General features: G+C 40.2%; 1 long non-coding RNA gene across 1 annotated transcript; it reads left to right on the forward strand.

The window, feature by feature from the left end:
• Positions 1-2342: 2342 nt before the first annotated feature.
• Positions 2343-4668, forward strand: LOC133273347 (uncharacterized). The gene is made up of 3 exons (XR_009744757.1): positions 2343-2790; positions 3211-4095; positions 4599-4668. It is a non-coding gene; the product is annotated as an uncharacterized LOC133273347 (long non-coding RNA).
• The last annotated feature ends 10433 nt before the right edge of the window (positions 4669-15101 follow it).

Below are 15101 nucleotides of genomic sequence, written 5' to 3' on the forward strand. Positions count from 1 at the left end.
GCCAACAGCTTAGTTCCTCTGGGGTGAAAGAGTGAAAAGCAGCTGTAGTTTCTACTTTCAAGCATTCCAGATGTTTACAGTAGTCAGGGAGCTGCAAATGGCTTTTAATTGCTGGAGAAGCCTGTTGAAAAATAGTCAGTTACTGAAACATGGTGATGCCTTGTTTGTGTAGCTCCAAGTGAGCTTCACCTCCTGTTCCAAGGCTATAAGTTCTGTGCTGATTTTAAAACAGTCTTTCACAAATTCTAAACATAAATTAATCCTAAACCACTTAGATTGTAGCAGAATTGGTAGCAATGCCTACAGCAGACATTACATAGCACTTGACAGTTGAAATCCCTGTAGTTGTTACACTATCATTACTGTAACTGTGGCACATAACCAGTACTGAGCAGATCTGCTTCCACAGCCCACTCTTTTTCTTCACAATGCCTGGGCTAGGTTAAGAGAGGTGCTTAGATTTAAAGATACTATTTCTGAAAATTAGGATTTATGCTTCCATAGCTTTGCATCTACTGTGCTTTTTGTGTCTTGCTCCAATAAACTGCCTTTAACTTGAGCTGCCTGCAGCTCCCCTGTCATTCTATTGCTCTTATGGGTTTCAGAAGTGATCTTGATTGGAATCAAAGGTATTTTGAGTGCAAGGTATTTTGGCCTTTAGGCTTTTTACATTAAAACAAGCACTGTTTTTCCTATGGGCCTTTAATTTCATCAGCTTTTTCTTTTTATTTTAACTCAGCTTTAGGATTTATAATCCATCAGGAAAAACGGTGAATGGTTTGTGCAGTATGTTTAATATGAATAGTAGGAAGCTTTTTAGGGCAAATATGGCATCTTTAAATGCAGTTGGATTTTTTCTTAGATGCATTGAACAGGTTATTCTAAATGATACCCTCTGTACTTTGTAAGACTGGAATAAAATAGCAGTTGCTTGTGCAGAAAATAAGGCTGAAATGTTATCTCAGGGAATCGTATCGATTCTCCCCTCTCAAAGGATGGAGTGTTTGAAACCTCGCTGCTTGAACAGCATGCGGGGATAATGGAACATGTTTTCCAGTAGTTTTAGGGTGTAACAACAGAGGGAGCTCTTACAGCAGGCAAGCGACAAATCCTTTTTGCTCTTTTATGATCTGGAGTAAACACTAAGCATGAAAAAAAAAACAGTGCTAAGAATTATTTTACTATAAAATACCACTTTTTTATCCCTTTTAATATGTCCGTGTGAGAATGTGTGGATGTTTTCACTTTGTTTAACTGAAAATGTATTCTCACTGTAGAAGGAAGTGGACTTGTACTCTGGAATAGTATGGTAATGGCATGCATGTGCTTTCCATCCAGTTCTCAGCTTTAGTAAATCTTGTCTGTCCTTTAATATAGTGCTGGAGGGAGATACCACATGGGGTTTAGAACCAGCATGGTTAAGAGACACTAAGAGTGGATCATCACTATGGACAAAGAGATGGACAAAGAGAGTGTGGTGTACACGTACCCTGTTGCTTTGGTCCTTTTGTTTTTTTCCTGCTAGACCATCACTGGAGTCATAGTACAAGTTAGATTATCAAGATAATCCAACAAATCCTACCAAAATATAACAAATGTTTACTTAGTTCAAATTTAGGCTTCAGTTATATGCATCCCTCTCCTCCTTGTATTGCTGTGGGATTTGAGGACTATATTACAGTGTCAGAGCCAGTGAAGGAATTTGGCTTTGACTGATTAGTAAAAGGGGGTAATTCAGTCTTTGTGGGAAGGCAGATGCCACTGCAGTCATACACCAGCAGATGCACTGGGTGCATGTTGGCAGAGCCTCTTGATAGCTCTCAGCCCACAACCCGCATAAACAGGAAACATGCTGAATGTCATTTGCTGTTGTCACTGTGCTACATGTTCCCAAATAAGAGATATCTCTATAATTAAGCTAGATATAACTGCTGCTGGTTTGTGTCAGTTTTAATGGGCTTTGGCTAGATATAAAAGCTGCTGGACCATACTTTTTATTATATGGGTAAATCTGCAGGGTTAGGATTCACAAGAGAACTTCCTTTAAAAGAGAATTACAAGTCTCCAGATACTGTAAGTATTGTGTGGGTGAGGAGCAGGGAAAGGTATGCGAGTTCAGTTTTCAACACATAGAATAATATCTCATGTAAATATAACCCCCAAGTTAATATATAAATGTAGAGATATAGACCTGAGGAATCTTTCAGCAAGAGAGAGCACAGCTAATGGTGGTAAAAGGGCAATGCCCCATTCCACATGGTGGTTCTGCACCCACTGAAGTTAAAAGTTGGCCTCATCACCTATCCCAGGTAATCCTGCTTATAATTAATTAATTAATATTTCTGAAATAAATTAGTATTAAATATTTTTCCTAGTAATGCCTGACCCTTAGTAATGTGTTTCCGAAGGCTTGTGAATTATTACCACTCTGCAGAGCTTGCAATTGATGCCATTTTTTAGTGATACACTCTTTGTTACGAGCATTAGAACTTCTGCCTCAAGAGTGGTTCAGTTCTATCAAAGGCTGTCCAGTTCAGAGGTGCTTGAAGTGTATTCAGTGCTGCAGAGAAAGGTAAATTCTGTGACCATGGGAAGCAGGGCCTTGCCAGGATGCTTTCAAAGTTGTCTAGCTGATCACTTCTTTTCCTAGCTTGGGTCTTTTTAATCTGATGTGGTGTTTTCTGTACTCTATCTGCTATGCTGAGAAGGAATTTCTAATATTTAAAGGGCAGTTGATACAATCCTTTTTGCAGGAGAGGGGTGAAAAAGAGCTGATACTGTCAAAAGAATGTGAGCAGAGAGATTTGAACTATTTATTAAAGTCTCAGTTTAATGAACATAGGAATAAGCGACTTGTGCAATGTCTACTTTACATATTGCAGTTGAATATTGTCTGATGTTCAATTCCATTTTTCCCAGAATTCTGAGAATGGACTACAAATTAGGAATGGTGTTTTCCCTTTTAGTGCTTGTTGCTATTCATGTAACTGAAATGAATGCAGTCCTGCCATTATGAATGTCTGTGCTGATGTAGATGCTCCAGGAGCAGTCAGATGAAAAGGTCAATGCTGGCAGCTTCAGTGAGATTTCTGAACACAGCCCATCTATAAAGCAGAGCTCTGAGCAAGTGCTTATGATTGGGTGAAAAAAGTACTGTTATTTCTGTAACAGTAGAGCATTCATTGCTGACACTTGATCTTTTCCTTATAGCTCAGCTTGACACCACCTGAGTGACTGCAGACTTCTGCACTTCCCGATTGTGAAATGCAGAGCAGATGAATTCCATAGAAGAGAGTTCCACAGCCCGGTGTCATCACACACGATGAATACACAGCTCAACAGCCATTTCTTTTCCCATTTATATAATTCAATTATAAAGTTATGGAATTCTACTTATGACCAGGTTGTATTGTGAAGTTCAAATCTCAAGTATATCTGAAAACCAGACATAAGCAAGGGATCAGAAAGAACAGCCAAATATCTTTTGTATGCTAGCAAAAGAGAGCAGGTATAAACTCTCAGAAGTAGTAAAACACCTTCATGGAAAAAAATAGTCCATGCTAGATGAAAATGGATTTATTCTTAGCCATTGCTGTGCCTACTGAAACCTCAGGTTCCATTTTCGCATTTCATGTTATGCTGGTGGATATATATTCATTTTAATGGTGCTGTTTCTCAATATGTAATGAGTGACAAAAGGTCATCATCTGATTAGTTGCCACACTGATTCTAAGATGTGGTGTTTGACCTTAGATTCACTGTATATATTGTAACTCGATTTACAGTGTAACATACATTGGATTTTGACCAAAAGGATGAAAACAGTGAATGAAAGATTACTGACATTCTTTCTGCACTGAAGCTGACATCATACAGGAAAGCAGTGCAGCTGTAACTGATAGTTCCCAGAGTGATTTCATGGGGATTGTTTAATGTTTGTTTAATATTTGCAGCAGCTCAAAATGAAAGTCCTTGTTAAATTGATCAAGACAGTGATGGGCAAAACCACAAAGTTTTATTCTTTTTCTTTATAGCCATTTTTGCTGTGCAGAAGTGGTTTCTAGCAGGGATACAAGATCAAATGGCAGACCTGAGGTAAGTGCTTCTTTAGTTGGCCTGCTTGCTAGCTGTTTTGTACTTAGTGTTCTCTGGAAGCTCTAGAAATCATGCTACATAAGAAAAACAACGCAAGTGCAGTGTCCAATGTGCCCCCTGGAGCAAACACAACTGTTACAGGGGAGGATTGTGTGCTGTTGCATTATATGCCTTATTTTCCTTCAGAATTTGGTGTCTCCCAGTCCAGGAATCAGTTGCTAATCATCTGCTGGGATTTAAAGCAGTTTAGACCTGTGTTTTGTTCAGCAACCTCAAGAATTTTCAGTCACCTCATCTTGAGAAAAACAAGAACTGTTTTGAGCATTCTATTTGGCAAGGTGACAGTTTACTTTTACCCCGAGTGTCCATGAAAGCCAAGTAGTGTTTTAGAAATATTCAAATGCCCAACATTACATGTAAAGAAGAGATGGAATTTCAACAAGATAGAGACATTTGCAGGTTAAAAATCCATTCCTTACAAATCTTTATGTTCCCCATCTCAGATATTATTTTGAAGAAGATTTACCCAGTTTCACAGCAGTGAAGTAGAAGAGCTGTCTTGTTACCTTGCTGCTAAGAGAGATTTTGAAACATTTGGCTACTGTCAGTGCTCACATTTCTTTTTCCTCTTATTTATTAATCAAACTCAGAATTTATAATTTTCCCAGTGTTTGACAGACTTTGACTTGGATAAAAGAGTCTGGTCAAAATATAATAAAGTGGTGGTGAGCTTTAAAATACTTCAAGACTGAACAAACTGTACAGATACACAAGTGCACAGCATCATGGTGCTGTGCAGTTTATTACTGCCAAGCTCTGGCTGACTTAATTCCCATCTCTACTTGACTTGTGTGCTGCACTTACCTCCTTCCAATGCAGACTTCACAGAGGTCAGCCACAGATTTATACCTTGATCTAATGAAGAAATTAGGTTCTTACAAGATAAGTGCTATGGAGGGGTTAAAGATACTGGAATGAGAGGAAATGTTGTGAGGTTAGTTATGTAGCCTAGTGCCTGGGACATATACCCAAAGGAGGAATCATAAGCTGTGCTTCCTGATTTGTGGAATTCTTCTGTCTTAGAATTAATTCATTATTCATCTTTTGTCTTTAATTAACCACTGGAAAAAGTACAAATCCCCTCCAAGATCCACTTCCCAGGTGAGTACCCTTACCACATATGAGATGGGTTTTTTCCAGCCCCCAAGAAATTTCAGTAGAGCTTAAAGAAGTGATAGTAGTATTTTTATTGCATTCTTGTCTTTGTGAGATGGGGTTTTATGTTACTCTGGCAAGTTTTATTAAAAGGAGATGACCATAACTTAGCTTTATGCATGGTTTAATCCCCAAACTCCTGTGTAATGTGAGAGGTTTCCTGGGGTTATCGAAAACAAGTAAGATTTTGTGATATAGTTTTCACCAAATGCAAATCACAGGGAGAGGGTTGTCAGTATAAGAGTTTGTATTAATAACTAGGTAAATGATAAAGATACTGATAAGGGTTTACGTTGATAAGAGTCCATCAGTGATATTCATGAGGCCCTTTTAAAATTAAGATACTCAATTTTTAAACATTTTTTATGTTGTTTCTTCAGGTTTTTCCCACTATTTAACTTTTTTCCTTCTAGTTTTCTTGTATCTCCAGAGACCAATTATACTTGAAACCACAGAATGGTGAGGAGCAATCTTTCACTGGTGGAAGATTAATGGTGACCTAGCACACACATTTATGTGGTCTGTTTCCATCCTTCTGGAATCCCATTGAAATCCATGAGTCACAATAAGGATGTCTGGCTTCACACCTTTTCCTTCAGTCAGTTTTATGACCCTATGGGCCTCCTTTCTGATTTTGAAAGCTGTATTTTGAAAGTCACTTCATTGCTGAAGCCATTAGTCAGAAAGAGCTATTGAAGAGGCAGCACTGGAGATACCTCACCAGTTATCTCAGCTCTCCCAAGTGTAATTACTTATGTCCTAGATGTATTAGCATTGCTTTGACAAATGCTTTTGAAACTTCCAGATTCATTGAGAAATCCTGATAGTTTTATTCCAAATGAATTGATGGAATCTGCTATCAACTCACAGTGCTCCAGAATTCATTAATTAAAGCTTCTCACTGGATTTAGTAAGCTATAAATTCTGGACTGTGTTTTCCTCCAGTGATAGTCACTCTGACTGTTCTGCTGGAGAGCTGAAAATGGAAGTAGGTTATCTCTGAAGATAACAGAGCAAAAAAACAAGTATTAGTTGCTGAGCTTTTGTGGTTGGGTTCTGTCAAGCTTAAGCTCCAGTTGTTCTCTATTTTATGCTCAACAAAAAATAACCATAGTCCAAAAACTAGGTTTAAGAAGTGCTACAAATACAGTGCAGGAGACAGAATTAGCAAGTATGCAGCTGCTGACAGCAGATTTGCTAAGATGGAGTAAATGAGTTTTGAATGAAGCTCACATTGATATGAAATTTAAAAGGTCCAGTAATTTCCCAGTAAGTCACCATTAACCCCAGGTGTAACTGGAACTTCTAACTAGCTATGTTTCTACTTCAGAAGTAACAACTACATTGTAATAAAAAAGAGTGATACGTCATAGCAGCTACACTCATTTAGGTCTGCAGTCCCTGATGGGTTTTGTTTCAGTTTAACGAGACTGTTCCTAATATCTATTAAGAAGCATCAACACAGACAATCCCATGATTTATGTTCAGAGTGCATATTGCTCAAATGCAGGGCAAACTGCACAGCCCTCCCTCCTGCAATCAGCAGAGCAGCAATTACAGTCATTTTGATGATAAGCCATCAAGGAAGAGGGGAGGCAACCCACAGTGTTTCACGTGCTGTAGGAACACAAAACCTTATAAGCAGAATCCTATTTTTTAAAACAATAAAAGGCTTTCTTTCAGTAAAACAATAATAGAAAAGGAATCTCTGCTGGCTATCTTGCAGAGATTATTGTTTCTTATACAGTGCTAGCACCGAGCTACAGTCTCATTTTACCAGGTATTGTTCAAATACCAGCAGGCAGACAGCAAAGGTGAAAGGAAAGCAAAGTACAAACACTGAGGTGGGTCTGGAAAGGTCATTAGTAGCTATGTTTGCTGTGGGTACTTCTCTGAAGTCTAAAACACACAATGAAAAGAGCAAAGGGAGAAGGAGACCCTGTAATAACCTGATATTTCTCGAGCATGTTATTCTAAAGATTCATTACCAGTTAATTTGTATTTCTGAGTTCTATCAGGACCAGAATTGAAGTGTAACAAATGTGGCTGCTTTGTGAATAGAATCTGGGCGTGTGGATAAGCTAAACAGCTGCTTATTTGGCAGTCTTGAGTGTTCTGTCATTTTATTCATCCTTGAACAAAACTATAAGGTGCTGCAGTATCCCCAGCATGTAGCAGGGAGGTTACCCCCAACTCAAGGCACCAAACTCAGCAGAAGGTTCGTTTCCTGAGGCTGCAGCCATTGCTGTCATGCACTGCAGGGTCAGAAAGCAGCGCTGCTGCCGGTAGCACACAACTGGGCCAGAACATTTCCCCACTCCCCTCCTCAGCTGCTGTTGCTCAGGCAACAAGATCATTCAGCAGCAGAAAAGCACAGAAGGAAACTGTAAGGAGTGGGAGGAGAGAGATTTTCTGGGGGCTATAGAAAGGGTGGAGGAAAGAAGTGAGAGAATATTGGTGCCTGTCTCAGGGAAAACGCTTGCCCTTCTTGTTGCACTGACAACGGTGCCAGAGGCTGCTTCAGAGCGCTTCAGTTAAGCTTCTTTCTAAATTTCCCATTTGGAGTAGCTTCTTCCTCTGTCTTGGCTGTTGAAAGAGGGGAGAAGATCGAATGAGGTTCCTGGTGTTGGATAGTGTTAATATCCTGCTGTATACTGGAACGGTATTTTTTAGGAGTCATTTAGGTGCCTATACCTGGTAAACTTGGCATGAGGGATCTTGTCTAATCAAATGCAAGCTGAGGTTTGTGTTGAGCCAGCAGCAAAGTTCTTCTGGTGCACACTTGCATCTCTCAGAGGAGCAATAGGACCTTTAGGCTGTTGACGGCCCTCAGGGCATCTCCCTTTGGCTCTCAGGAGATCATGGTGTGTATTTTAGGGCTCTTGCCATATGAAGGCATATAAAGGTAGTTACCCTTCTGGTAACTACTAACTAGGGGAAAATGGTGTCTATGACCATCCTCTCTTAGGGGTAGAGAAAGCATTTTAAAAAGTAGAACAGCAACCCCATAACTCTCCATCAGTGTTTCTACGTATGTGTTTGCAGTATTGATGCCATTATCAAAGCTGTTAAAGGTGAGGAATTGTTACTGAAACTTCTTTAAACTTAACACATGAAAAATGAGCTTCAGTTCTAAACATTACCTCTTCATTATCATTTGTTTCAATAACTATTACAGTTCATCAGTTACAGGAGTACTCTGTAGCCTTTACTGCAATTCTGATTTCCAATGAATTAATATTGATCAGCCAAGCTAACAATCATTATTATTTAATTTTTAACACATTTATTTTTAACATATCTTATGAAGAATATGAAGTATTCAGGTTTTCCTTCACAGATGTTTTACTGCTGTTCCCTGTTAGCTATTATGTGCCAAAAAGCTGCCATTGTCCGACACAGTCCATATGAAAAAGAAGCATTTTAATCTTTAAAAGCTGCATTGCAGTCAGTCTCTATTGACAGCTGGATTGTTCTTTTTAATTGCAGTGAATGTCATTTTTTTGGATCAACCTGTTTGTTTTTGCAGTTGCTTTTGGAAAGTTCTGATATGAATTCTTACAATGATGTCTAGAAAATCTTGATCACAACTGTATGATTAGTACTTCTCATGTTGGCCAATATCATTATCTCATTACTTCCCTTGTAGATAATTTACACGTGTTGTGTCTCAAATAGTAAATCCTTCAGAGCACTGATTGTCTTTTGTACTATATATAGCACCTTGCAGATGAAGTCTTGTTTATGACTTGGGCTCCTGTGCACCGTGGAAGAGAAATCTTAATCTCCTCCTGTATGTTGTTCCATTAATCTAGGTAGAGGTGGCAGCAGCAGAACAATGCTGTTAACAGACAAGTTAATGCTGTTTGGGCTGGGCTTCGTGGCACTCACAAAGGCTGCAGTGTGCTGACACAAGTGGGTTTGCCCCTGCTTCAGAACAAAAGTCATTCAAGGTTTTATACTTACCTCCTCATTTGAAGTTCTTCTCTTCAAGGGAATGATCAGGAAAGCAACCAGTAATTCATAAAAAAAGATTGAAGGAATGTCAGAAGACAGGCATATCTTTATTTCTGATGCAGGAAAGACTGTCATCCCATGGCCCTTTGCTTGATGGATGTATAGCTTTGATACCTTTCATTTTTAATTGCTGTAGGGGAGTCTGTCTTTTTTTCCTACTTCCTTTTCACTGAGCTTTTCACTAGAAGGAGATACCGAAGCCCAAAGAATGAATTTAATGGTTTACAGTCATATCAGTATTGAAATGAACTGAAAATCCAGAAAGCTTAAATTATTGTCATTATGGGAAGGTACCTCTTAACAGTGTGAATATTACAGAAGCGTTATTTGGAATATTTGAAACTAGATTGGACAGAAGACCTGAAAGGTGATTGGTGACTTCCTAAATGTTCTGTTTGTGAGCATGGATGATGCAGAATTGGCATGCTGAACCACCATTGCTTTCCCTACACTTGCAGCAGGTCTTTATCTTTAATTAGGCTCACAGACAAGTAATGCTGCATGAATTTGCATCTCAACGGTTGTATTCCAAGCTGGGATTTGAAGTGCCATTGGGAACTGGCGGCTGCTCATGAAATACTTGAATTATATTCAGGATTTTCCTTCAGGACTTTGCTCTAGTGAGACCTCACCTGGAGCATTGTGTGCAGTTCTGGTGTCCTCAACATAAAAAGGACATGGAACTGTTGGAACAAGTCCAAAGGAGGGTCACAAGGATGATCAGGGGCTGGAGCACCTCCTGTATGAAGACAGGCTGAGGAAGTTGAGGCTGTTCAGCCTGGAGAAGAGAAGGCTGCGTGGAGACCTCAGAGCAGCTTCCAGTGTCTGAAGGGGGCTATAAGGATGCTGGGGAGGAACTCTTCATTAGGGACTGTAGTGACAGGACAAGGGGTAATGGGTTCAAACTTAAACGGGAAGTTTAGATTGGATATAAGGAAGAAATTCTTTCCTGTGAGGGTGGTGAGGCACTGGAATGGGTTGCCCAGGGAGGTTGTGAATGCTCCATCCCTGGCGGTGTTCAAGGCCAGGCTGGCCAAAGCCTTGGGTGAGATGGTTTAGTGTGAGGTGTCCCTGCCCATGGCAGGGGGGTTGCAACTAGATTAAGGTCTTTTCCAACCCTAACTATTCTGTGATCTTTTCTATGATCTATGCACATAAATATTCTTATGCATAAGGGTTTGTACACCCCTCATTAGTTGCACTAAATCCTCTTTACGCTGAGATACTTACAGTGGTGGTTTTAGTTATTCTTAGGGTTGATCCTTCTGCAGAAGTATGTATGACAAGGTTCGGTAGTTGTACACTTGCTGCTGCTAAGCCCAGCTATTAAAAATGCTTCTAATTTCCATTCAGTGAGTATACTCAATTTGTCTTCATAGCTGTGGTTGTAGGAGCAAGCTTGTATTTTTCATTAGCTAATGTTTCCAAATTGAGTGTTGTGTCATTGGCAGAGAATCTGAGAGCTGAATTTCTTCCTCATTCCAAAGCCTGCATGTGGCAGGAGGTTTGTTTGAAGAGGGACAGAGAAATGGCCTTCTTATTGTAAAGTGCTTCTGGAAATTCCCTTCTTGAGTCATGCACTTGTAAATTTAGATTCTGTTTGTCACACATGAATAATGCCTAATTCTCTTGAGCCTGGTGGGAATATCTGACTCTTAGAGGTATTTCTGTATTCTCTTGGGTTTTGAATGACAGAGACCTGTACAAACAACACTTTGTTCTTTCTAGAACAGTGTGTGGTGCCATTGTCTGCAAAGAGAGAATATGTCTATACTAGGAATAGGCATGATCTGGAACTTATGTCCTGTGAGTTGCAGGGAAATGGGGAGTCATAGTTTTGAGTCCAGACCTTGACACAATGCATGCTTTTAGCTCTTACTAAGAAGATGAATCACAGTCTTCACCACTGGTCAGAATGAGTGCAGACTTAGGGTCATATTCATAGCCAAGGCCAAGACTTTGCGGCTTAGAATCAGCTGTTGCCTAAGTGTGTGAGGCATACAGTGGGTTAACAACAGCAGTATAAATAGAATATGTGGTAGAGGTTTTGGTAGCCTGGGTGGAAAGTCACCATCACCTGCTGTGATGATTTGCTGGTAGTAGCGGGATGCTTCATAGCACGGAGATTGGCACTGCTGAGTCTTGTCATCTAGGACAGTGGGGTAGGAGATGGGGTGGTTGGCTGCAGATGACAGGCTTGTGATGAAAGGCTGAGGTGCCATGGGAAGAGTTGTGTCCCATACTGGGTGGGCTTTCCTTCCCCTCCTTTAGCTGCCACGAGTGGGAGCAGAGGAAGACCTGAAAGCTCTGTGCTCCAGAGCTTTGCTGGAAGTTGTGGGTGAGCCTCTGGAAAAGAAAATGCCTTTCAGGAGAAAACATTCCACACTGACCTGGGCATGGGATGTCATTAGAGGTGTCAATAATTAATCAAATGCCGGCAGATGGCGCCCACGAATGTGGAGTGTCAAGGCCGGAGTCTTTGCTCGGGTGTATTTGCTACCTGAACATGCTGCTCTTAAGCTCCACGTAGCCTCTCTGCCTGAATTAATTTGTAGAACAGCAAGTAACACATCAAATGCACAATCAGCTGTTGCTGCGTGTAAGAACTGAAACTCTCTGGAGGTTGGTTGCAGTGTCAGTGACAGGGGAAGAGCCGCACTGCAGGATTCCAGAGGGTAATGCCCATGGCAGGAGGAGAAAAGCCCCTTCTTCCAGGTGTGGCCTCACTTCAGGAGTAGTGACTTGTCTGCAATAAATGCTTGTGGTAAATAAAATCCTTATAAAGCCCTGCAGAAGGCAACTTAATTGCAAATAATTGCTCGGGTGGGTGTAATAGGGATGGTATGGCAGGAATGAAGTTTTTTGCTTAGTCATACTTCGCAACATATGTTCAAGCATCTCTTTGCTCTCATAAATATTGGAGAGAATAAGATGGGATGCCTGCATGTGGGAGCTTTCTGCTCTTGCTTTCAGCTCTCAGGTGAAACACACAGAGGGATTAAAAATGGATTAGATAAGGATTCTTGAGGGAGTTCTTGAGAGAACTCTGGGAACAGTGCTCTGGCCTATTAATTGTGAAGGATGCAAAAAGCTGCCTGGCCCTTTCTGGTTGGGGAAAGCATAGTATTTATATTGGGGTTTATCCTATTTACAGCTTTCTTGTTATTTTCCTCCTCTAGTCTTTCTTTTTAACTGTTTCAGGGTATTCAGTGTGTCTTCACAATTCTATTGATGTGTTCTTTCCCTGATATATCCCATCTGCCTTAAAATGTCAGTAGGACTGGAAATAAAACTGTGACCCATACATTAATGCTAAAATTCTTGTGAAATTCCAAGATCTTGTCAAGATACAAAATTGAACTTTTAGGCAATTTATTCTCTTAAGGCAGTGCTGGACTATTTTAGAACTTTACTGTTGAATTCAGTGGGAAGGAAGTGAGGCCATAACATGTATATACGTTGTGCACCCCTTTTTCTTTATTCTTGTATATTTTCTAGCTGATGTTGTGGAGGATACTCAAAGCATGTCATTCTTATGTGTTAAATACTGCCCTAAAGCTACATTTAATTAAACCTTTAATAGCAACAGATTACAAATATTCCTGGAAAACACATTTCTCTTTGTGCTGTAGGGCTGTTATAGTGCAGCTTAACTGGAACCCCAGAGACTGACAGCACCATCCAGCACCTCTTGTTCTGTGGGGAAAGATAAGAACACTGGTAATGAAGGGCAAAATATGAGGGTCAGGATTTCAGCAGCTGAAGCTATTCTGTCTGGCTCCTGCCAAATAGGCTATTAAACCTTTTAGCATTATGCTGTCTGTGACACTAGGAGTTGCTCCCATTTACACTAATAGCTTTACTGGGAGAGAGTAGCATGAATACCCTTCATTAGTCCTACAGATAAAACCCTGCGTAGTACGTGCAACATAAGGTGCTTAAAACATGTTGTTCTCAATATAGTATAGCATGTCATGTGTTACACTATCTGTTAAACATACATGGGTAGTCAAATTGTGTATCACTGTTCTACTGAGGTTCCACACTGGATTGAAAGCATAAAATTGCTGCATATAATTTCCATTTATTCCATGGCTTCTGTCAAACTAGTTGACCCTTTACCAGCCCCTTTGTCTCTTTTCTTCCATGTGTACTGCTTTAAAAGTGTATAATCCTCACTGTAGTTCAGGATGGCACAAAGGAAATGTGCCAAACTGATCAGAATTTCATCATGCAGACTTGTCAAAACCATCTTCTGAGCCATGCTACACTTTAATGCAATGCAGTGTCCTTTCTTAAGGCTTGCTTCTTCCTTACTTAGCAGCTGCTCAGAACTGCAGTATGCCATTTGCTTATGCACCATGATTTTTTTCACAGAAAATGCCTCTTTTTTCTTCCCCCTTCCACAGATACTAGTCAAGAAACCAAAAATAGTTTGATTTCTCATAGTACAAATATTATTAGAGGCTTAAGAGTTATGGCATCACTTAGAAACAGATCTCAAAGACTTCTGTCCTTCTCAGCTGGGATTCTGAATTGCTATGAAATTGCAGAGTGCAAGATATTGAGGAATCTGCCTGAGAAGCTTAAGCAGGCAGTGAACTCTCATTCATGGTAAGGTGCCACACTGTGCTGATTGAAAACCCCAATCAAACAACACCAAGTCAGAGGTAGGTATGTGGTCTGTGAATATTTAGTAAGAATTAAAGGAAAAACTGAAGCAGTCAAACATGTCAGATACTCTGTGGGGTGTTGCAACTCACTGTGCATACTTCGAGGAAAATCCTTGTGAGATACTTTGAATAGCAGATGCTCTTGGAGTAACTAGAAGAGGCATTCTGCTGCGTAGTGTTTTAGCATAGTCCATAAACAAGGACAGCCCTCAGCTTCAGCAAGACAGACTAATGACATAGAAAATAAAGCATCAGAAATGAGGTAGGCAGGAGTGAGCAGAGAGAAAAATCTGCCCTGATTTACCTATGTAAATGTAGTTCGCCCCCTCTGTGTACATGGGTTATAGAGCCTTTAATCAGGTAATGGCATACTGTGGGAAACAGCTCAGCAGAACCACATTGTGATCTGTCTTGTCCACACTTGTGATATCATCCCAGGCAAGTGTTTGCATTCCCACAGGTTTATTCCATGCATTTCCCTTCTCTTTGGCTTCTTCCCAAACACTAATAGTTATGTAATTAAACATCTTATTTCCTGCAAAGGCCTATTGGCCAGTGTATTTACTTTCCACTTTGTAATTGCTGCAAATCTCCCTGTTTTAAGCATTATGACAGAGTTGAAGCTATGTTTCTTTGTCACAGTGTAGTTTCTCATACACAGTTGGTATCCTTACACAGTGTTTGCAGAGATACTGCTGTGCTTTGTTTGCACACCCATCTTCTGCTATCTTTCTGGATAAATGAAGTTTCCCTTTGTCAGCCTTTTGAAACCACCCGGTGCTAAAGAGGAGGCTGAGAAATCTAAGCTGACACAAGATTTTTATCCCCAAAGCTGTACTTGGGGGTAACTTACAATAAATTTTTGGTCCCCATATGCTATTGTACAGAACAACATGCGGTCTTATGCCATCCTTACTGGGGGAGCAGTGTTTGTGAATGCGAGCTGCTTCTGTCACTAAGATGGATGTATTCGTTCTTGCAGGGCTTTTGTACACAGCTATCAGCCTGATATTACTTCCAGGCTTTGATTTTGTGTGGAATTAAATGATCTAGAGACTTCCAGGAGGAAAAGAAAACACCAGAAGAGAGGAATTCATGATT

Source organism: Pezoporus flaviventris, unplaced genomic scaffold (assembly GCF_033815535.1).
Source record: "Pezoporus flaviventris isolate CSIRO_AGI_PZ_B2104156 unplaced genomic scaffold, CSIRO_AGI_Pfla_v1 ptg000031l, whole genome shotgun sequence".
NCBI lineage: Eukaryota > Metazoa > Chordata > Aves > Psittaciformes > Psittacidae > Pezoporus > Pezoporus flaviventris.